This window comes from Notamacropus eugenii, chromosome 1 (assembly GCF_028372415.1).
Source record: "Notamacropus eugenii isolate mMacEug1 chromosome 1, mMacEug1.pri_v2, whole genome shotgun sequence".
Taxonomy (NCBI): domain Eukaryota; kingdom Metazoa; phylum Chordata; class Mammalia; order Diprotodontia; family Macropodidae; genus Notamacropus; species Notamacropus eugenii.
Window position 1 is genome coordinate 578,102,125 of NC_092872.1, and position 25,525 is coordinate 578,127,649.

Here is a 25,525-nt window from a genome sequence, read left to right on the forward strand (position 1 = left end):
CGTTAGAACCATTTCTTCCTCGTCTGCCTTTGAATCCCTCAAAAGATACCACTAGACACTGAGCATATCAATAACTGCTTGTGCCCAATGGACAGATCCCACCAGCCATTTCAAGTAGAGTTTGGGAGACTAGCCCTGAACACTAATATGCTACACATAGTAAAATGGTTTAAAATTTGTCAGAATCTGGAAAGGCCTGGCCTGCATTTTGTGGAAGAGCCACGAATGTATGGCAGGAAGTATTTGAGTGAATGACCAGCAACTTCAGCTTTCCTTGTGTGAGTGAGAGCTCTGGCAGGGAACCCAGAGTATATTGCATTGTCTTTGTGAAATCAAGCAGACTTCTGAAGGCAAACAGAAATGACAAATTCAAGGGGAAGGGAGAAGTAGAAAATAAATATATACCAACTTGGTGTGACACCTAGAGGAGCAGACAAAGAAGACATGAAAACCAAGACAAAAATTTCAAGGGTGGAAGCCACAAAGAAACTAGAAATAACAATTAAAAGACATTGCTAAATAAGTGGTAAATAAAAATAATGATTTAGCATTTGTATTAAATCACTTTAGAGGTACCTATGATATGTGTCATTTGTCATTTGGGATAATTGTTATCTTTTCATCAATATTTCTCTAAAGATCTTATTAACATTTCATTTATTTGAACTCCCTTAGTTAGATGAATATAAATAAAAGCACATGTCAAAAATAATACAGTATAATATATACTTTTAACTCTCCTGGCCTGGCTTCTCTATCCAGTAGAAATTAAAACAGCTTGAATCAGTGAGACTTTTTTGGATTTACATGCTTGCTTCTGAAACCGTTCTAGTTTATATTATTTAATAAGATAAAAGTCATTCCGATATGAATTCATTTGAAGCAGAATCAAGATTCTGATTTCCCAATTGATTTTTGCACATTCTTCTCTCTGCTGTGTTCACTTTGCTGCACCTGTGTTTGAGTTACCTCACGCCTTCAGGGGGGCATTTGGGGGATTGTTACAGTACAGTATTGAAAAGTGCAGTGAATAAACAGCTCATATATCTAGTTAATTGCATGCTGCCCCAGATCAGGAAATAGGATGCGTAAGCAGAGGCAAAATGGCATCTTTGTTGTACAGATCCATTGACGGGCTATCACCTCACTGTGAGGCACTGGCATTCAGAAACCTTTACTAATGAGGCTTCTTTCTAATTATTTTTCCAAAATATGAAGGTGAAGTGGCCTGCCAAAGACAAGCCTCTTGCCACTAGAATCATGGCCCAGATAACTTTAGAGTTACAGAATAGTAGAAACAGAATGAGTAAAACAATGTAAATAGACTTTTAAAAGAATACAACAGAACCCTAATAATGTGTTACTATAATATATTGTTATTGTAACCCTGAAAGAGTTGAGAAATACAGTCTCCTCCTTTTTTCCCTTCAGAAATAGGAAACTATGAATGTGGAATACTGTATATGCTCTTACACTAAGTTAATGAAATTGTTAGTTTTTCTGAACTGCTTTTTTCTTTTAAAAATTTCTTTAAATTTTTTTTTTATTTTAAGAGATGACCCAATGATGAGTCATGAGAACGGGTTCTATCCAGACATGAAGGTGATGTAGAAACCAGATATCAATTATTAATCAAACAGAATTCTAGTGAATATTGGAAGGGACCATCTTTCTTTTAAAGTGAGGAAATTGGACCAAGAGAAATGAAATGAATTTTCCAAGGTCTTACAGCTGGGAAATGGAAGAGCTGGAATTAAAACTCAGGTGTCCTCATCTGGGTTTAGTTCAGTGCTTTTTCTATCAGACCCTTCCTTCAAATGTTTTGAGATGTGATTGTACTCATTTGACTCAGGAGTTCATGCATAGGCCAGAGATACAGAGGCTCTTAAGCCTTGTAAGTTCTATTAAAATCATGGTCTCTATATTGGAAGCATTTCCTGAATGCCAGAGGAAAGCATGTTGGCCCTGGACTTACAAAACTGTAGTTGTGTGATCTTCGTCTAGACACTTTAAATCTTCTGAGTCTCAGTTTCCTCAGATTCTTTGAAATAAGGATATCTGGAGCACCTACTTAAGAGAGCTATTTTTGAAGCTCAAATGAGCTAATAAAGGTAAAGTGCTTTGAAGCCATTAAAGAGCTATATAAGTGTAATTTATCATTATAATATTACTGATATTACTATTATATAATGCATGATCCATTATCTCAGGCTCTAAGCCTGCAAAGACCAGATTCAACCATTGGGGGTTGCTACTCAGATGAGTTGTTACTCTTTGGTTTGTTTCCTCTCCACTTTGAATTTCCTTTCAGAACTATAGAATAAAATTCATGTCAAGGTATCCACTGAGTAAGTGAGTACCCAGTTCCTATGTAAGCACTCAAGGTAACAAATACTTACTAGATATAGGACAGTATGTATTTCATACTACAGAAAATACTACAATAAATTCACAGTAGCCCAGCAACAGTTGATAATAGTCCTCTTTTGGTGAGTCCAGCCTTCACCACAATGAACCTTTATAGTTCTACTCTAAGGGTCTGGACTCTCAAAGGAAGGGAAATAAATTAGGTATTGCTAGAGAAGCTACCCTGTTCCCTTCAGTTCTGTATCACCCGAATAACTCCTAGAAGTAGCGGATGACAAAGTCTAGGATGTAAATCCCTCCCCTCCTCCTCTACCACCCTTATTATGCTTCTTCTTGTGAGAAGCAATATGGAACCGTGGACAGAGTCAGGAAGACCAGAGTACAAATCCTACCTCTGACATATTGACTTTGTGATGCTGGGAAAGTCACTTAATCTTTTAATGTCCCAGGCAATGCTCTGAGACTACAAGTTGAGGAACAATTGCCAATCTACATTAGCAGTTACTTTCTTCTACACCAATCAAATCACAGTTCTGGCTAAAGAAAAAAGATAACCTGGCTCAATCTTTTGTTATTTCTCTAGCTGCTGGTTGATTCTTGGTCCAGGGATTCTTGACAGTCCTTTAAAAGGTTGAGTTTTCAGGAATTCTCTCTACTCTTTCAAAAGGCTAAGGTTAAGGAACTTCTTGCCCTTTCCTGAAACAATGAGGTCAAAAGTGTAGCTACAATGTCTTTCTGCTACAGCATTTCCATGGCTGGGTCAAATCATCTGGGATCCAGGAACTTTCGCTACTCCACCATTGTTCTTTCATCACCTGGGCAGAGAGATTGTATATACTGCTTCTTCACTGCTGTCATGTGTGGGTCTGGTTGTTTTTTTGAGATGGTTAAGGGTTCAACCATCTTGACTTTCCATTCCACATCCCCACTGTTCCCAGTGACCAGAGTCTGTTCTCACTGACTCTCTGGAACTCAATGAGTGACTCTCAAGTCAAGTTAACAAACATTTAGTAAGTACTTACTATGTGCCAATCATTGTGCTAAAGCACTGGACTCTTCCTTTTGTGGGTACTGTTCAAAGGGAAGCTCTGAGTTATTATATCCCACATCATTCAAGTCATCCTCAGATACTGAGACTTAACTACTCATCCTCCATTGCCATTGGATAGAAAAGTACATTGGATAGAAAAATACCCAAACCTAAGAGATGTCTTCAACTCAAGGAGGTATTAGTGGTGATATCCAATCTCCTTCTTATAACTTCATCAAGTTAATGCATCTTCCCTGACCAATGCTCCCTACTTATATGAGAATTTATGTGATTGTGAGGATAAAATGAGATAATTTATATAAAGTGTTCTATAACTACAAAGTACTATATAATGGTGAGTTATAGAAATAATAATCATTGTTACCATTACTATTGACTTTGTGTTAAAGGGCATGTCTGAAGGTAAAAAGAGATTGACAATCACTTCCTAAGGGGTGGATATATAGCCTCAATCTCCCAGAACTCAGGATAACCAAGAGAGGAGAAAGGAAGAGAATGTCAAAACAATGAGAGAGGAGTTTATAGGAATATGCAGAAGTAGGCATACAAACAGAGGATATTTGTTGTGAGGTGTCTTCTAAAGGAGGAATATATGGCTAGAAGTTGGTGGTCACTGGAGCCCTGCTGGATGTGTTGCTCAGAAGGAGGCATTTGTATTCAGTTCTGACAGCTGTATAAGAAAAGCAATAGTGAAGATAAACACTGAGGACAAAGCACAGATTGGAAAATTCTGTACAGACAGTGCACTCATTCTTTGGGTTTCCAGAGTTTGTTACAGCTGAGTGCTTTTCAAAGAGTATCACATCTAAGTGGTAGATGTTGGGAGAGATTCCCAATAGAATGCTTTAGTGGAGAAAAAACACTTGGTTAGAAATCAGGAAACTGACAAGTGCTAGTTGTGCCATTAACTATGCGACCTTAGACAGATCAATTGACCTCTTGGGTGCTCAGTTTCCATATCCGCCAAATGAGAGATTACCTCTCAGGTTCTTCCCACCTCTACAATTATATGCTCTCTGAATGGTGAACATGGTGGCTTGTTTGTAAATAGACTGGCTGCCAATTGGATTCTTCAGGGGTGGTCTGCTTGACAAAAGTAATTTTCCAACCTCAATCACTTTATTTGGGGGTGCCTTTTATGGACTTATAGTGAGATGGAGAAAAGTATGACTATTGGATAAAAACAACCCTCATGATTACAAAGGCAGCATTTCTAAGGCAAGTATGAGCTTTGAGAGCTTGTAAGTATAGCTGTGTCAAGACCTACTAAGTAATGGAATGTTTCCTTAATGCATGTGTCTCTTAATTCAACTCAACTATTTGTGGGAAGGTCAAGATGGGGAAAATCTCAGCATCTGATTTGATCAATGTAAGGAAATCCTTCTGTGAAAATTTTCCTCTAATGCATATTAGCAATTCATTTATAACCTATAGACTTAGGGGGAAAAACTGGGAGGGAGCACAGAAAGGTCAAATGTTTTGCCTATTGCCACACAGCCCATGTGGGTCAGAGACTACACTTGAATCTAGTCTGTCTGCTCTCTATCTACTGTGCCATGATGCCTTTCTTTAGTCAACCCAATAATACAGTGAAAATTATGTTGTTGGTGGTGGTGGCAGTAGTAGTGATGAAGAAGAAGATGAGGATTGTGGTTATCATTGAATTGCCTTGAATTTAGCCCTCCGCTAGCTGCTGTGGAGTGTTTGAAAGAAGTCTTGTCCTCAAAGAATTCATAATATTGTCGAGAAGAGACTTATACACACAAATCAATTAGAGAATGATATCCAGAGAGCCTTTCTAATACAAGATGATCTATATAGAATGATGAATGAAATTGAATAGGATCAAGTGACAAAATGGATTGTAGTTGGGATTTTTGTTTATTTTAGAACTAGAGAAATTGAAACCCAGAAAAGTTAGATGACTATTTAAAGATACAAAATAAGTCTGTGGCACAACCAGAAATAGGACTTAGGATAAACATCTGTCTTGGACAGTTTAATCATAGATCTGTTGGAAGTTGGGGGATTGAACTGGACTGTTCTCTATATATTACATACCAGCTCTTGGACTCAGGGATCTTATAATTTCTTGGTTTTGCCTGTTTGTCTCTCCTCTGGCACCAGTTCTTTATCATATTACAAATGATGGGAAGCCAAAGTAAAAGGAGGGATGGGATCTCAAGTCTCATACCCACATATGTTTCCTTCATATTTCGTGTGAGTATTATATACAACTTAATTAAAAATTCTATCATAAGCTAAAGATTCTCAGGCCACCTGAGGGCCATATTTCATATGTATGAAATCATAGCTGTGAAATGGAACATTTTTCCCCAATGTGGGAAAGACCCAGAACAGCTGTTATAGTGTTTGTAACAATCTTGTTGGAGAAGGCAAACAAGTCAATTGATGTCATAATGTTACCTCCCAAGAATCAGCTTTGTGTAACCAACTTTTAGGGAATTGCTAGTTCAGAAAATGTCTTAGGTAATGTTTTTCTTCTTTTTCTTCTTCTTCTCTCTCTCCCCCACCCCCTTTTTGGTTTCCTTATGCCCCAGAATCTTATTAAAAAAACATCAATGATCCTCAAACCTCTAAGGAGGTAAAGGAAGGTAGTATATATGATTTTAATGAAAATAGAATCTAGCAATCAATCAATAAAATCGTGAATATTTATTGGTAAATTCTTGTGACTGACTTCAAATCTATGAAGTATAATGACTGTGTCAGTGTCTGCAGTCCTACCTTCCTTCTCCTCCTCCTAGCTACTATGTGTTGATTCTTTGTTAGGAGAAGCCACTGTTCAAGGGTAGAATTCAAACTAGTTCCCTTTCTACAAAGTATTACTGAGAAAAGAGAGAGATGTAAATGACTACTACTTGTAAAAAACAAGTGGGCCTGCATGTTCTAGCGCCCTTGGGGCCTCAGGGGTAGGGTGGGAGGAATGTGGCTCAAGTTCAATTATTAGAATACTATTTGAAACCTTTACTACCTATGTATTTTCCTTCATTAAAGCATCCACCCTTGCAACGGTCCTATTGATTTAATTGGGCAGATGAGATAAAAAACAGACCAGAAATAGAACATCTCTAATGTTTTGCTGTCATTAATAATGTTTGTAAACTTCTCTGTGCTAATTTACTCATATGCTAAGCAGAAGGACAATGCAGATCTCTTAATCCAAACTGGTCTACTCAGTCCAACTCAGTGTCTCTGAGAGAGAGAGACAGAAAAAGACAGGGATTTAATGGGAAATTGAGGTATTTGGATGACAGGAAACATTCTTTTTTGTTTTTGTTTCTTATTTTGAACTTGTAAAAGAATGAACAGGAATATTTTCATAAACAAAGAACAGGAAGAAAAGACTATATATGAAACTATAATCATTATATATTATTTTTCAAGTATATATTAAATTCAATATAATAGTATACACACTGCCCTGTCTTGTGTCCCCTTTGGAACTTCTTCCTGATTTCTTTCTTTCTTTTTTTTTTTAATTAAATTTATTTATTTAACTTTTAACATTCATTTTCACAAAATTTTGGGTTACAAATTTTCTCCCCTTTTATCCCCTCCCCCCCCAAACACCAAGCATTCTAATTGCCCCTATGACCAATCTGCTCTCTCTTCCATCATCCCTCTCTGCCCTTGTCTCCGTCTTCTCTTTTGTCCTGTAGGGCCAGATAGCTTTCTATACCCCTTTACCTGTATTTCTTATTTCCTAGTGGCAAGAACATTACTCGACAGTTGATCCTAACACTTTGAGTTCCAACTTTTTTACCTCCCTCCCTCTCCACCCCTTCCCTTTGGAAGGCAAGCAATTCAATATAGGCCAAATCTGTGGCCTATTTTGCAAATGACTTCCATAATAGTTGTGTTGTATAGGACTAACTATATTTCCCTCCATCCTATCCTGTCCCCCGTTACTTCTATTCTCTTTTGATCCTATCCCTCCCCATGAGTGTCGACCTCAAATTGCAATCTCCTCCCCATGCCCTCCCTTCTATCATCCCCCCCACCCTGCTTGTACCCTTATCCCCCACTTTCCTGTATTGTGAGATAGGTTTTCCTACCAAAATGAGTGTGCATTTTATTCTTTCCTTTAGTGGAATGTGATGAGAGTAGACTTCATGTTTTTCTCTCACCTCCCCTCTTTATCCCTCCACTAATGAGTCTTTTGCTTGCCTCTTTTATGAGAGATAATTTGCCCCATTCAATTTCTCCCTTTCTCCTCCCAATATCTTTCTCTCTCACTGCTTGATTTCATTTTTTTTTTAAGATATGATCCCATCCTCTTCAATTCACTCTGTGCACTCTGTCTCTATGTGTGTGTGTGTGTGTGCATGTGTGTGTGTGTAATCCCACCCAGTACCCATATACTGAAAAGTTTCAAGAGTTACAAATATTGTCTTTCCATGTAGGAATGTAAACAGTTCAACTTTAATAAGTCCCTTATGACTTCTCTTTGCTGTTCACCTTTTCATGGTTCTCTTCATTCTTGTGTTTGAAAGTCAAATTTTCTTTTTAGCTCTGGTCTTTTCATCAAGAATGCTTGAAAATCCTCTATTTCATTGAAAGACCAATTTTTCCCCTGAAGTATTATACTCAGTTTTGCTGGGTAGGTGATTCTTGGTTTTAGTCCTAGTTCCTTTGACTTCTGGAATATCCTATTCCATGCCCTTCGATCCCTTAATGTAGAGGCTGCTAGATCTTGTGTTATCCTGATTGTATTTCCACAATACTTGAATTGTTTCTTTCTAGCTGCTTGCAATATTTTCTCCTTGACCTGGGAACTCTGGAATTTGGCCACAATGTTCCTAGGAGTTTCTCTTTTTGGATCTCTTTCAGGCGGTGTGCTGTGGATTCCTCGAATATTTATTTTGCCCTCTGGTTCTAGAATCTCAGGGCAGTTTTCCTTGATAATTTCATGAAAGATGATGTCTAGGCTCTTCTTTTGATCCTGGCTTTCAGGTAGTCCCATAATTTTTAAATTGTCTCTCCTGGATCTATTTTCCAGGTCAGTTGTTTTTCCAATGAGATATTTCACATTATCTTCCATTTTTCCATTCTTCTCTCTTTGTTCTGTGATTTCTTGGTTTTGCATAAAGTCATTAGCCTCCATCTGTGCCATTCTAATTTTGAAAGAACTATTTTCTTCAGTGAGCTTTTGAATCTCCTTTTCCATTTGGCTAATTCTGCTTTTGAAAGCATTCTTCTCATTGGCTTTTTGAACCTCTTTTGCCAATTGAGTTAGGCTAGTTTTCAAGGTGTTATTTTCTTCAACATTTTTTGGGTCTCCTTTAGCAGGGAGCTGATCTGCTGTTCATGCTTTGACTTCATGTCTCTCATTTCTCTTCCCAGCTTTTCCTCTACCTCTCTAACTTGATTTTCAAAATTCTTTTTGAGCTCTTCCATGGTCTGAGCCCATTGGGTGGGCTGGGAGACAGAAGCCTTGATTTCTGTGTCTTTGCCTGATGGTAAGCATTGTTCTTCCTCATCAGAAAGGAAGGGAGGAAATGCCTGTTCACCAAGAAAGTAACCTTCTATAGTCTTATTTCTTTTCCCTTTTCTGGGCATTTTCCCAGCCAGTGACTTGACCTCTGAATATTCTCCTCACACCCACCTGGCCTCCTGATCCTCCCAGCCAGCGTTTGGGGTCTGAGATTCAAATGCTGCTTCCCGCCTTAGGGCTTTTGGCGGGGGCAGGGCTGCTATTCAGTATGAGATTAAGTTCAGGTGCTGAGGTTGGGGCAGGGCCGCCTCTCAGGCTCAGTTCCCTCAGGGGGTTTATGCACAGACCTTCCACAATGGATCCAGGCTCCCACCTCCTTGGGGAGCCCTGGTCTGCAGCCGCCTCCCAGCCTCTACCTCCCGGGGGGGCCTGAGTTATGGGGGCACCCCACTCCCCTCTCGACCCGCCAAAGAGACTCTCTCACCAACACCCATCACCTGTGGGTGGAGGGACTTGTGCGGCTGCTGGAGATCCCGTCCCTGAAGCCTGCTCGGATCTGTTTCTCTCGGTGCCGTGGCCACGGCTGCAGCAGGTCTGGGCTGGGCTCTGCGTCTGCAGCATGACGGACCTTTTGCGAGAGGTTTGCAGGTCCCTCTGTGGGTGGAGGGACCTGCGTGGCCACTAGAGATCCCGTCCCTGAAGCCTGCTCGGATCTTTTCCTCTCGGTGCTGCGGCCGTGGCAGGGCTGCACTCAGCTCCCAGTCCCGGCGCCCAGTCCGCAGCACGAAGGACCCCCCGCAACAAGTTTGCAGGTCTCTCCAGAACAGAAATCTCCCTCTCTCCAATGTTCCGTGGCCTCTGGGTGCAGAATTCGCCATGAGTTACTTCCCTGTAGCCGTTCTATGGGTTGTGGGTTCGGAGCTATGTGTATGTGCGTCTTTCTACTCCGCCATCTTGGCTCCGCCCCCCCCTTCTTTCTGCTTTCTTCTGTGTATTTCTTGCATATTTCATTGGTACTTTCTCTCTTTGTCTCTCTCTCTCTCTCTCTCTCTCTCTTTCTCTGTTTCTCTCTGTCTCTCTCTGTCTTTTGCTCTCCTTCTCTGTCTCTTGTTCTATTTCTCTTTTTCTCTCTGTTTCTCTCTCTCTTTCTCTGTTTCTCTATTTCTCTCTCTCTCTTTCTTTTCCTCTCTCTGTCTCTTGTTCTCTTTCTCTTTCTCTCTCTCTCCCCCTCTTTCTCTCTCTTTCCCTCTTTCCCTCTCTCTGTCTCTTGCTCTCTCTTTCTCTCTCTGTCTCTCTCTTCTTTTTCTTCTCTCTCTGAAGTGACATCATCACCACCCCATTCTGCTCCCATAATCTCCCTTTCCAAATAAAAACCTTTCTTTGTAACACTACATATGGCCATGCAAAACAAATCTGCACATTAATTGTATCTCATAATACATGTCGTTATGTACCTACAATTCATGACCTATCTGCCAAGAGATGCAAAGCATGCATATATAATGAATATACAAATTCAGTATAATCTATAACCCATCAAATTACCAGGAGCTAATCCTAGTTCAGTATAAATATAAAACTATCAGCAATAATGCCCTTATAATAAAAACAGGATAATAATACTAATCCTAAAAATCCTTAAAGTATATATTAAATTCAATATAATAGTATCATCATAATAATCCTAATAATAATGATATAATAAAATTAAGAATTCTAAAAATTTAAGACCTGCAATTATTCCTTGAAAGATAATGGCAATGGATTAACAATTCGCACTTGCCCTTGGTCAGCAGGTACTAGCCTTCACGTAATCAGAGATCTTAAGAGTTAGAAGAAACTTCATCGTTTCTTCTAATAGAATTTATCTGTATAAGAATCCTTTGTACATCATACCCAAGGGAACCCACTATTACCTGAAGTATATCTTTCTGTTTTTAGATATCTTTAATAATTAAGAACCTTGTCTTTCTTTACGTTAAACCTAAGTTTGTCTCTTTATTGCTTCTACCCATTGTTCTTACTTGTTCCCTTGGGAGCCAAACGGAATAAGATGAACCCCTCTTCTATATGGAGTTATTTAAATACTTGAAGACAGCCATCTTACCCAACTCCCCTTAAAGCATTTCTTCCTAAATCTAAACATTCCAAATTCCTTCAACTAATTTTCATATACCATAAAGTGCAGGCCCTTAACCAATCTAATTACTTTTCTCTGAATATTCTTAAGTATATCAATGTCTTATCTAAAATATGGTACCTAGAACTGGATAGAGTACTCAAGATGGGTTTGACTGAATATTCTTGTTTATCAATGTCTTAAGTAAAATATGGCACCTAGAACTATACAGAGTACTCAAGATGGGTTTAACTAGAAGAGCATACAGCATTACTATTTCATCTCAAGTTTTGAAGAACATTAAGAGCCTTTCTTAATTCAGGCTAACATTTCATTAGTTTTCTTGACTGACATTTCATATCATTGGTTCATTTTGGGCTTGGAGACTCCCAAAATGTTCAGGTATTTTTTAAATGAACTGCTGTCTATTAAGTTCAATTCAAAAAAATATTTGTTAAGCACCTACCATGTGGTAGGCACTGTGCTAAATGCTGGGGATAGAAATAATAATAAGAAATAGTTCTTGCCTTCAAGGAGCTTACAATATAAAAGGGAAGATAATGCACAAAAGGAAACTGAAAATCTGGAAGTGGTAAAGAGGAGGGACAGAGGATGGGAGGTTGACCAAGAGGTACTAGTATTGGCTGTCTATAAAGGAAGGCCTTGGGAGGAGTTTAGTGCTCCACATATCAGCTCTCCAGTCAAAGGGGAAAAGCAACTGCAGATGAGTTGAGAAAGTATCACAACCTGAGTCATTCTTCATGGTGATGATATTTCAGGTGATCTGCTGAAGGGAAGTGCATATTGTAATGAGTCAAAGCAATGTCTAGGCATTACTTTCCCATCTTACACTTGCAAAGTTGATTTCTTGGAACCTAAGTATAATAGGTCACATTTATGCTCATTAAATTCCATTTCATTAGATTTAGCTTGTAGTTTTAGCCTTTTGAAAACTTCCTGAAACTTTTTTCTATAACTGAATGCAAACTTGATAATACTGGATAGCCTTAGCATAAGGCCATGCAGGCTTCCCAGAGAGAAGAAAGAGAAGAAAAATAAATTTTAAAATGCTGCTCAATTCTCTCAAAAGAGTAACTTTCCATTTAATTATATAATAGGAGAAACTCCACTACCCTGCAGGAAAAGAGAAGAAGGCCAGAGCAGAACTAAGACCTACTGCCTTCCAGGTTAACCAGAGGGCAATAGGAAAAAGTTAAAGAAGAAGACCTTGGAAACTCTGAGTCTACCTATACTTACACCTGCTGGTCAGATGTGGTCACAGTTCCTACTTATGTTCATTATCATGTAGATCCAAGCCTGTTCTTTCAGTTTTTCTGACAGATCCATAAGCATTTATTAAGTATTTACTACATAGTAGGCATTATGCTAAGCACTTGGAGCACCAATACAAAAAAAAAAAGAAGAAAAAAAACCAGTTCCTACCTTTAAAAGAGTTTACATTCTAATGAGAGAGAAAATAAAAAAAAGGAAGCTGAAAAGTTTGGGAGGTAAAATACTTATGACAGGGAAGATGGATATGGTGGGGAAAGAAGTTCAGAGACTCAGTAGAAGAGCCTGGAGAGGAATTAAGGAGTGAATGTAGCTGGCCTGCAGCACATTCCTTAAAATGGAGATTCCAGGAGGAACTGGCCAATCAGAGGAAGGGACTCAGGGAGAGAGTGAACTTCCATATTGAGGAGGCTCTCACAAGGGTAGGACAGGATCTTAGTTGTATTTATTAAGCTCTGCTACTGAAGGGGAAAATTTTGAATCAAGGTAATTCTGCCCTATTAATGGGCAGAAAGCTGTCTCCCTAATACAGTCCACATGGCTCATTAGAGACTATAGTTTTAAATCAAGAAAGCCCTGTCCCAGTTTGTGCAATTCCAGGGATGACTCCTGAACTGACTGTAGCCATTTTGTGGAGGAGTGTGTTATTCTGTCTCCCCACTTTTCTCATTCAATAGCTAGAAAATGTCAGTTGTTAATTATGATCTTAACAAGAATGGCTAATCTGGTGATGCTTTATAATCTTCATCTCACTTCTTCCTGGGGATTGGTAGGTTACTGATATCCATCATATGGCCAACACATCATGGTTAACTCTTCACATATATGAGTGGGAAGGTTGTATAATGCACCATAGGCTATCCATTATATTATTAGTCTGGACTAATATTCTAATACTAATAGGTACTCTTTATATGCCTGGTTTTTTATATATGGACTAAACATTTTTTTTTTTTCATGATTATGTGTCTCACTTAGAGGTTCTTCAGTATACCAGGGCAATTAATATAATTCTGTCTTCATACAGGAATATCCAAAGTACTTTAAAATATAGAAAAAAAAACAAACCTATCTTCTGTTTGGATTCTGCTCTGGGCAACCTTACTGGCAAATACCTTTGGCAAACATATATCACCCAGTTTTATGCCTTACTTGATATAAATATATATATATGTATATATATATATACATACACACACACACATATGTATATATCTATACACACATACATATATATATCTATATAATCAGAAGGCCTCAAAACAAGGTTATCTCTGTTATTAAATATTTTAGAGAACCTTTGATAATCTTAATGCATGTATGGGAAACACTTTCTTGGAGGAGGAGATTTTGAGGTGATATTTAACTTTACCATATCAAATACTTTTAAAAGATAGTCAATGACCAAAAAGCTCACTGGGTACCTATGTCTGATCTATACTTTTCAGTCACCTAGTGACTAAAAAAGTGTGGTCTGTTGAATATGATTTGTGAAAGCTTGCCTAGTCATTCCTCTTTCAAGTGCAAATGTTTATTTCAGATAACTTGAGAAGTGATAACTCAACATTGTGTCACCTCCAGAATGGACATTTTCTGTGTATACTCGGTCTAGTCTAGCTGTTCTTGCTGTCTTTGCTTCTTTATTGCCGTCTCTGCTTTCTTGCACAGTACATTAGAAATCTAGATGTAAGAATCCAAGTGTCCTGGCTCCACTTTCATTCATAGAATGGTTTTAATCCTGAAGTTTCTTTTCAATTTTTTCTTCTGTTATCCTCTGTCTAGTTTTATCCTTAAATGCTATTTGAATAATTGGACTTAACCGGATTTCTTGCCAAGTATTTATGTATTTGTTTACATCTTTTTTTCCTTTACTGAAATTTAAGAGATGATACTGTTCATAATTTTTCAATATTCTCCTTTGTAATTTTTTTTTTACATATGAGTTTTTAATTCTAAATCCATCTTTCCCATCAGAACTTTACCTTTTTTCTTGATAAGGAGAACTTGTTTGTTGGTTATTGTGGTTTCTACACTTTCCTTTGTTCTCCTGGTTGTGTCAATTGATTAATATTGATTAAACTTCTTTAGGAAATAGTTAAAATTGGTGTTATGTGTTCTTCAATCCCTTTTGCTTTTTTTTTTTTGTAGCATCAACAACTCTTAAAAATACTTGAGGTTGGAATTGTTTCAATTGCATTGCAAATCATCTCATATTTATTCTTTCTTCTGATTTGGTATTATTTTGCTCTAACAAGTCAATGATTTGGTTCGGAAATGACTCTCACATAAATAACCAGTTATTCCCATTTGTTAATATATAATGAATTTTTTGTTATTTTATTTGGTGCTCACTATGTCTGGTTAATCTCAATTCTTTTCTTGGAAGAAATATTCATGTTTACAGGTACAAAGTTTTTTTGCAGTCTATAAGCCCTTGGCATTTATATAAAATTCTATTTATTAAACATTTATTACAGTATACTACATAGAATCTTTCTTCTGAGATGCTTAAGGGATTTCCAAAGCATTAACTCATTTTACCCTGCAAAGAACATGGATAATTCTTTCCCTTAATTAGACTTGTATCTTACATTTACCAAGGTTTTCTGTTTATATAATATCAGTACCTAACCAATACAACATTGTTCAGATGTATCAGATCTGGAATTTTTGATGGACTGAAAATGACTCAGAGAGTTAAAAAGACATTACATTTTTTTCTTTTAGTCTCATGACTGGAAGAAACCAAAGCATTTTGGAGAGAGACAGTACAGAAAATCTGATATCCTTGAAAAATCTAGATAAAGATTTAAAGATGCAAAAAAAGCATCCTTATTGATGGAAGGGATTGTCGTAGTAGTCTTCACAGATCTTTTCCATTTTTTTTTTTCCTAATATCCATTAAGGGATTTCACAAAGATTATGAATTGCACTTTAGGGAGCTTAAAATTTTGTCTCTTTATTGCTTGACTACTAAATCTTTAGATGATTAGTTTGGACTTAGGTGTGGTATCTCATGATAAAAGGAACCATATATTCATATATGGTCATTTCTTTATAATACAGTGAATGTGGTAACAATGAGGGCTATGTAGGAAATTTTGCTTTCATGTTTATTCACAGTTAATACTTGTTAAAATTCTACTTTGATTGTGATCTCAGGTACTAATTAATGACAGTGTCCAATGTTCTCTGTTACAGCTTTACTGTTATCTCAGCTCCCTCCATTTAATTAAACCCTAAAGCTTCCCTAGGGAAAATGTGAAAAATGATAAGCCTTATATCAACTGGCTCCTTAGCAGTCCATTGCCTGCATGGAAGAATTGAGTAGCGGGTGGGAAGGGGAAACTGAACTGACATTTATATCTTCGGATTTTTATAATGTGGTATAATTATTTTGTCCATTAAGAATTCCAAGATTAGTCATATTCTAAAGCCTATTTTTGCGTCATGTACTTAAACCTATTTCTGTGTCTCGTGTTCCTTTGGCAGTCTAGTGAAGCCTATGAACCGCTTCTTAGCCCAGTGTTTTTAATACATTAAACATACAGGATTGCAAAAACAAAACAGAAAACAAAGCAAAAACAACCCCTGCTCTCAAACGCTCCCCAAACCAAAAATAAAATAAAATAAAATATTTATATTATTAAAATAAAAAATCAAATCAATAAGTTTAATACACATACACACACACATTCACAAAACTCATTTTAAGAGTCCCTGTTCTAAAGTAAAGCCAACTATGCTTTCTCTGGCTAAATTTAAATGTCAAATTATCTTTTGTTTGGCATTATTCTGGCTTTTTACTCCCTTCCAATAGAGGGACTTCTCCGAAAGTTGACAATAATATTTCCTTTCCTTTAATAAGCTCAAAGTGCTATATTAGGAAGAATAAAGGCAGAGACACTTTACAAAAATAACACTCACCACTAACTAGTGGTGTAATTAATTATGCTTATATTTAAAGGTGGTCCTGACATGACTTTCTGTAATTGGCTGATTCTTCTATGCCTGAGCAGACTACAACATTAAACATTGCATGTATGGGACTGACAGCTTCTGTTTGGATTCAGTTACTCACCTTAGGGCTTAACATTTTATCTTGCCATTGTAAGTATCTGGTTGAATGATGATAAGGTCTCTTGCTCTCTTTCTTTTTGGCACCATTTCTTTCTCTTTGAATGCCAAAGGAAGTATAGTTCTTACCAAAATCTGTTTCAGACCACAGGGTTATGTTCTATAACATTCTTTCTAAAGGAGAGGAGGACAACTATTTTTATGCAAAGTTAGTAAGGCAAAAGGGAGAGACTAAACAAGACCATGACTGTAGAGTTAAAGAAGTAGTTAGAGCTGCCTGCCAATTTTGAACCTCCACTGCTCTCTGCCGTAGCATAGACTTTTCCTATATGCAATCTAGAGTATTTACTACCAGAATTAAAGACACATGTGAAAAAGGCAAAGTAGTTCAAAATTTTCTAGTGTAAAAGGAGTTTTTTTTCCCTTTAATGAGCTGGAGCCTCAAAATGAAGAAGTTACTCCAGAAGAGTAAATTAGCAATCTGGAAAACAGAATTAATTCTTCCAGGCCACCAAGGCACTGACCTGAAGCTCTCCTGTAGCATTGACTTAGCCCCTCTCCACAGGGCTATAGGCGTACTTCATACCAAATTAAGTTCACTCATTCATTTATCAGCAGAGCCATAATGATGTTAAGGCTACCAGGATTTTGACTCTAGGTGGAAATAATGGAGGAGTTGACTGGCATCCTTTCTTTTCCTCTCCTTTTCTCTCCTTTCTTTTCCTCTTATCTCCTTTCCTCACCTCTCCTTACCTCTTCTCTCCCATCTTCCTTTCAAACTCAATTACTTAAGAAGTCTGTGAAATGCAAATTAGTCTTGGTAAATGTAAAGAAGCATCTCATAAACCCAATTTGGAGAATGAAGGGAAAATTCTTGAGTCAAGTATAGCCAGGTCCCTCAGGTTTTCAGAGCTGTCTCCACACATTTAGCATGGAGGTGTTGTGTGGTTTGAAAGGAGGAAGAAGAAACAGCTCTAACCTGGCTTCTCTTCACCTTTCCCCAGAGGAGACTTTAATGTCTGCCAGGAGCAGAAAGATGGGCAGGACGCTACTCTATCAGAGAGAGATAGTACTAGACTAGAATTATATCTATCTGCTTCTTTAGATATTACTAGTCTGGGGGATATGATTGGGTTCAATGTAGCTGCATCAGTGGGGCAAAGGGGAACCACAAATTCTATAATCCCAGTCTTGATCCTTTCCTGCCAAATGCAGTCCCTCAATGAACATACATAGCATGTAGCCAAGAAGACCCAAACAGTAAAACAGGAATAGAAGAAAATATATGTAGGAGAATATATACCAGACAATACAGAGTGAAAGAGTGGTAACTCAGCTCAACCAAGAGAAAGTCTAAATCTCACTGGAGAGAAAATTCCCCAAAGTCTCTACTGTAGCTGGCTGGGAGCAGAGACATGTTGGAGACTGCCAGTTCCTCTCATGTCTTCCTAGAATCTTTTCCTTCAGCAACCCTGAAGTCCTTTCCCATCTTTCCTCTTGAAGCTGTAAGCATGTGAAGTGACTCAAAGCTTGAAAAAGTCCTGAAGAGAACTGAATGAGAGCTGAAACTCTTTTTCTCTCACTTACTCCACCCAATCCCCACCCAAGGCAGGGCATTCATCTCTACCAGTTAGGAAAGTCCCATGCCAATGGACTTTGGGACAGGGGTTACACTTATAATCTGAACTGTCCTGCCTTAGGATATGACTAAACCCATTTCCTGACATTGAGAGATTTATAGTCAGGGGGTTTCAATATCTACTTCAATACTTAATTCCTTAATGGACCTAGGATCTCCGAGATATGGGTTATGAAGATCATAAGATTGACAGTCAGTCAACAAGTGTGTACTAAGCACTTACAATGTTTTAGTAGGGCAGCTAGGTGGCACAGTGGATAAAGTGTTGGGCTTGGAGTCAGGAAGATCTGAGTTTGAATCTGGCCTCAGACACCTTTTAGCTATGTGACTCTTGGCAAGTAACTTCGCCCTATTTGCTAAGTTTCCTCATCCATAAAATGACCTGGAGAAGGAAATGGCAAAACGCTCTAGTATCTTTGCTAAGAAAACCCAAAATGGGGTCATGAAGAGTTGGACACAACTGAAATGACTCAGCAACAACATGAGTTAGCCCCTATACTACGTACTTGCAACGCAAAGAAGACAATAACCTGGTCCCTGGCCTCAAGGAGCTTTGGATATGCAAACATGTCATTAAAACTAAATGATATCAGAGGAATCACAAAAAATAGATACATGATTATACATGTCTTGAGAATGGTAAAAATAAAAGAGAGTAGTTGGAGTTTAGTGGAGTGAAGGAGAACTGATAGTTGGTGTGGTAAGGGAAAGTGGACAGGAACAAGTGAGCAAAACATTAAAGGTGTGAGCCAGTGTGTTCAGGTGAGACTGGGATAGCTCTGCTCCAGATAGCAAGAATGGTACTGGAAATATATCTAGGGTCTTGGATGCCAAAATACAAGGCTTGGCTTGTTTTCCATTTAGAGATAGAGAGGCCCTGGAGATTTTAAGCAGGAGAGTGACATGGTCACAATGATATTTTAGAAATTTAATTAATTGATCTTCTTCTATGTGCCAGGTGTTGTACTAAGAATACACAGACCCAAACCGAAGAGGCCCTGTCCTTAAGGAGCTCATATTGAACTGTAACATTAACTGGTAGACAGGTACAGGACAAATTAGAGAGGATAGAGACACGTTAAAGGAAGAACAGCTAGTTTTGTGCAATAGTGTGAGTATGAATTGAGTGCACAGTCTACATTGGTGCCATTACAAATGAGAGAGAAGAGGAAGAGCATATTATAAGAAGGATTGGTAAGATTGATAGCTGATTTGACATAACAAGGAAGTGTTAGACAGGAGTCAAATATGACTGCAAGGATATTTTAAATACAAGTAGGGACAGAGATTTTGATCTGTGATATCTTTGGTAAAAGGGAATTCTCAGTTGAGGAAACTCCTTTTATCAATATCTGTTGGAATCTTCTGAGCAACTTCTAATATTACAGAAGACAGAAAGATTTTGTCACTTTTCCAGACTCACCCACAACCAGTATGTATCAGAGACAAGGCTTGAACTCAGTTAGCACTCCTTCTGTCTTCTACAGCAGCCCATGGACATGTCCATAGTCTATGGCATGCTGCTTCATTTCAAACCTAGATATCTGGGGAAATTATACTACTGATAAAAATAGAAAACTATTTAGGAGGAAGCCTGTTTTGTGGGTAGACGATGATGTGTGAGACATTTATTAAATTATAGTTTCTTTGCAAGAATTGGACCCAGAAAATAAGAAGTTTAGAATATGCAGGTGAAAAATAATGCTTCAAGTCCATCTCAAACATTTTAATTTGTCTGCTAAGAAATCAGTCACGCCTTTTGTCTGATATGTCATAACAAATGAGATGACATATAGGGTACTTTGAAAATCTGGAAGCATTATATAAATGACTGTTACTATTAGAAGTTGTCATTTGTGTTGCTGGTTTCTCCCAGGGACCAAACTGCTCCCTGGAAATGTTAGGCATTTAGGGACCCTTCAATCACTCAAGTTACTTTTGAATATCTTAACAGCCAAGTATTTGGACAGACATTTGCATGTTTCCATAATGGTGCTCCCCCATGGAAATATTTGGCCATCCTAACGGCTTAATGAAAAAATGTTTGCTTTAGCTACAGTGATTGAAACACTTGCTTCCTGTAATAGCAAATATTTTCTTTTGGAACAAAAAGGTTTGTCTGTTAAAGCAATACCATGGGGTTGCTACCAATGTATTCTTTCCCCCTGGATTTGGCCTTCAAAAAAAAATCTACAGAAATCTGTAAATCCTACTCCTCATTATCTCACAAATTTTCTCAGATTAGTTTTATATTTCTCAAATCTATGGGAACAAAGACTAAAATGAATTTATAGGAGGAGGGGTAAGAACTGTTATGCAAAGTAGAATGTCTACTTTAGGAAAATAGAATTTTTATTTTCCCATGTGTATTCCAAATTGAGGCTACTATGAAATTAATTAGATGAAGAAATAAGATTATTATTAGGTCAATGACTTAGTGGAAAAAACCTCCAAATCAATGAAACTAACAATTTGGCAGAGAATTATGTGAAAGTGGATCAGTGGCTTAATATTTAATCTCTATATATTTGGTATTTAATTATCTATGTATATGTTGTTTCTGCCCAGTAGATGTGTCTTGAGGGAAGGACTACTTGACTTTCATGTCCATATCCCTAGAATTTAGCAGTGACTTACACACAATATGGCCACAATAAATATTTGAATGGAATTGAACTTTAGTTATTAAAGAAAATTTTAAAATATTTAGTGTACCCACTGTCATCTGATGTCTTTTTCATCTTTCTCAACCTATTTGATATCTTTGATGTTTAGAAGGATACACGAGGTTCAACCCTTGAGGACAAAATCTTCAAGGTAGGCTTAAATTTTTTTTTAGGCTTAACTATTTCAAAGCTGTTTTGAATTGTTTATCCCTAGTTTTCCTTTTCCTACCAAGTTTTCTTTTTCCTACATATGCAGATGGGTGGTATAGTGGAGAGAGCACTGGATCTGGAGTCAAGAAAGCTGCAGTGCAAATCTTTCCTTAAACACGTTATAAGCTGCGAGGCCCTGGTGAAGTCACTAAACCTCTCTTGGTCTCAGTTTCCCCATATCTTTACAAAGTACTTTACAAATCTTGAAGTACAATATAAATGCTAGCTATTATTGCTGTTAAGTTTCAGATATGCCAACTTATTAGCTGTGGGTATATAGCTATCCATGGGTTATATATCTATATCTATCTATCTATATATTTATCCATCCATATATATATATATATATACATTACATATATATAAGCACACACAAACATACATATGCGTATATATAAGGTTCGTTGTAATTATTATCATTAGGTAAAATTAGGTAAAAAATAAGACTGCCCTTACCTATATCACAAGGTTGTTGTGAAGATCTATTTGAAAATGCTTCATGACTGTAAAATGTTATATAAACGTAAATTCCATAGGTATTTTAATACTTCATCCTAGGGGTAGAGATGATCTTGGAGTCATGATGACCTTCTCTGGCAAGTACTACTTAGCACAAAGATGTCCATGTATATTTCTAGGGATAAGTTGAGCTTGTTACCTAGGGACTAATCTAACTAACTATAGAGAACCTCATCCCTAGGGGGGATGAATTCTTTGGTTCTAGCATCCCATAAAACAAGAAAAAACAAAGGATGTGGGGCTAAATATTCTTTACAAGGGGTTCTCACATCATATGTCTACCCTGGAAGTTAGGGATCAGTTTTTCTCTCTGGCTCTGTCCCTATTCCAGAATTAAACTAGAAGGAAATCTTTAAAGCAAAATGTTTGCATGGCTCATATCTAGGGTTTCAAATGTAGGATAGAGGTCCCCCTCCTACAGCAGCTTTCATTGTATAATACGGGTATTTGGTATGGGAAAACTTTTTATTTCCTCCATCACAGAAACCACATATGACTCAAAGGACTCAAAGGCATTTACAAACAGATACAGGAAACATAAAACCCTCAAGTAGCCCATTGCACTCATTATGCTTTGCCTGGAAGGTAAAGACTTTTTGTGGGAATGCTGAACAGATACTTTGCATTCACTTCAGTTCTGTGCTATCTGAATAGCCTATGATGAGTGTCATGGGTTTCAAAGTCCAGATTTCATGGCCATTCATAATATGGCTGTAGTTTTACACCTGTAGGTTCATATTGCTGAACATCCTCTTTTTTCAGAAACATCTGCTGTAATAGAAATCTTCTTCCTCTAAGTAATTCCCTTACTCTCAAAATTAGGAGCTCTAGACCCATTAAGGAAATCTCCTAGTTTGAAAATCCCTGTCTCTCAGGATTGATATTCACAGATGTGATCAGAAGAGAAAAAATAAAAGCAGAAAAAGACATCCAATTCTTAGAAGGCTTAAGGACTCAAGTCATAGGCTCACCTGAGCAAATTTGCTCCTAGAACCATGTGTTTCTGCTATAAATTGCCTTTGCTTTTGGGAGCTTTGGTCACAGAGAAATGTTCTTCCATTTAACTTGTTGCTGGAAGTTCATGGGAGAGGGAAAAAGTCCCCCCAAAGGTAGAATAATTTCAATAATTTATTTTTATAGGACCTAGGCAATGGAAGATCTTCCTCTTGATAAGTCTATCTCCTTTGACTGCATGTGGTCAATTGTCTGTGCAGACTTTAGTCATTAGAGCTCCCTATGTCATCTCAGGAAGGGGACAATGTTCATGTCTCCTATTCTGTTTCCTTTTCTGAGCATAAGTAAACAACAAATAACATTTCCAGTCTAGAATTCTAAGAGATGGGAAACTCTGAAAAAGAATCTTGAGGTTGGGCTACTCCTGAAGAACACAGAGGAAGCAACTACTCTTGATAAGTGTCAGCCTCTCCCGAATCTCAGTTTGCAACAGCCTCAGTCATCAGAAACCACTTAGAGTGTCATTATATCCTTTCAGTAAAGGCCCAATCCCTAAAGCAAGTGGCCAGGAATCATCTAAATCTCCATGCATGGTGCTTTTCCGCTGCTGTTCTATTGTTTCAATCGTGTCTGACTCTTCGTGACCCCATTTAGAGTTTTCTTGGCAGAGATAATGCAGTAGTTTGCCATTCCTTCTCTGACTCATGAGGAAACTGAGACAAACAGGGGTAAGTGGCTTTTCCGGGGTCACACAGCTAGTAAATACCTGAGGTCATATTTGAACTCAGGTCTTCCTTACTCCAGGCCTGGTGTTCTATCCATTGTGCCACCTAACTGCCCCATTTAAAGTTGGGTTACCAGTGAGGTGCTGAAGTTATGACAAAGATCCTTATCCCATATTCTTTTCAAGTGACTTAGGTGGGGTATGTTTGATCAGATGTTCTGCTATCAGAATATCCCAATAATCTAAGCTTTGTACTCTCCTCCCTACACATACACAATGACAGTAGTAGAAAAGTGGAGAAAAGTTGCTAAGAAGTATAATTTTTAGATTATCGTTTAGCATTAACTTAACTGTTGTTGGCTCCAAACGTGAGATTTTTATCTGATAACTGATGAGTTATATATCATGAAAGAACCGAATGATATCAATATTAACATGCTTGAGATAAATGAAAAGAAGACAAAGGGAAGTTGTAGTATGAAAGGTGAGTAGATAGAGGGGGTATCAAAGATAACATCCAGCTCAATTCTTCTCTTTTCCACAAAGACTTTCAGACAATTTGGATGATTTCAGTCTATATTTATTTTTCCCTTCTCTGAACTTCCCTTTGCTAAACAAAGTATATAGTTTGAACCACACAAATTTAGCATTTGATTCTATCTGAGCCTATCCAACAATGCTGTCCCTTTTCTCCCCCTCCATCACCCCCCAAATCTGGAGACAGATCAAAATCAGTAGCTGGGGTTGAGGGTGGGTTTCATATCACTCCCGATAGTTAAATCACTAATTAATGAATTTATTTTTGCAGGGGAAGGAGCTTTCTCCTACTGTACTAAGCACAGTGCCCTCTTCTAAGTAATAAAATAAATGTTTCTGGACAATTGTAATAGAAGATATTTGCCTTCCAACAAACAATCACTCTCATTTTCTTTGCTGAAATCAGTGGAGGGAGCTCCATCCCAAACTTGGGATCTCCATTATGTTTAGAGTCATAGAACTTATGTATCACCTCATTACTTGGTACTCTCCATGCATGGGGACTAAAAAATCCTACCTCTTCCTCCTCCTCTAATCTCTGTGATTCAGAACCATTTTCTACCTAGAAGTCTACGCTAAATCCTTTTCCCTTATGTCTCTTCCTATGCTCAACCAGTCCTTCCCAATCCCTACCTTCCTTCTTACTCCCTTCTCACTGTGCCCTGTGGAGCCTATATTATTTCCTGCAAATTCCCTTTGATCCTAGGTCTCTCCTACTCACCTTTCTTCCATATTTTGGTGCTCCTTGAAACTTAGATTTCTTTGCTATTTGTCTGGGCAAAGTCTTTCAAGGATGACCTCTTCCCTTACACCTACTGACACAAAATGCCAGGAGGAGTTGCTGACATGCTCCTTGCTTCCTATTGCCACCTTTAAATGCTTCCTCTGAAACCCTCACATTCTCTTTCTCTTTCTTTAAAGTTTTCTCTGTCTTGCCCAGACTCATGTTGTTGTCATCTAGGTGAAGATACATCTCATAAGCATGAATGGATATTAATATAGAGAAGTAGTGCTCGCTGATCAGTGGAAATCATAATTTCATAAATGAGTTTAACCTTAAAGACACAGTAAGGAGAACTGGCTCTGAGTAGACACTAACTGGGCAATGGGTGCAAGAAGGAAAGAAAATGTGATGAGAACATAAGTATAAGAAGAAGAAAGGGAATAATTTGAGTATCTCAGAAATGGACATATTCCCGCGGTCTATGGGGGCTGACTAGGAACATTGATGATTCTATAATATTCTAGAGCTGGTCGTGGGAAGGGGAAACAATGCAGAGCACCTATTTGTACCTGTGGGAGATTTCTAGTGATCAGTGTATCATATTCCTGTAGGTATTCACAATGTTCACTTTTGCTTTGAAGAAGATGCCAGGCTACTCCCTTGCTAGGATGCACAGTAAGTGGTAAATAAAGGAGTCAGTCAGAAAGTAAAGTGTTCTACATATTCTTGTCCCATTCCCTCCACTCGAGTCCCTATGACTATAATGAAGACAGGAAAGGTAACACCACAACTGATCCATCTAGAAATTCCCTTAAGGTAAGAGGTCACTTGGAGAGTGGACACCTGAGTTATAGCCTCAGTTTCCTTCCTGGATGGGGCTAGATAGGGCTAGGTGATACCATCCCTTGCATCTTTTAAAGTTGTATTAGAGCAGAAATGTCCACTTTAAACAGAAGAGGAAAAGCAAAGAGTGGACCCACTTTATTGAAAATGCCATTTATTTAGAGTTCTTGTCAAATGAGTTTCCATGAGCATTTTAATACTTTGACAACTAGAGACTGAGGCTTTGCTTCACGAGATTGAGGCTTCTTCTACTTCGCTTCAAGAGATTGAGGCTTCTTGTACTTCGCTTCAAGAACAAGAGGTTAATTCTCTGGAAAAATTTAAGGAAAAAGTGGAAATACTGTAAA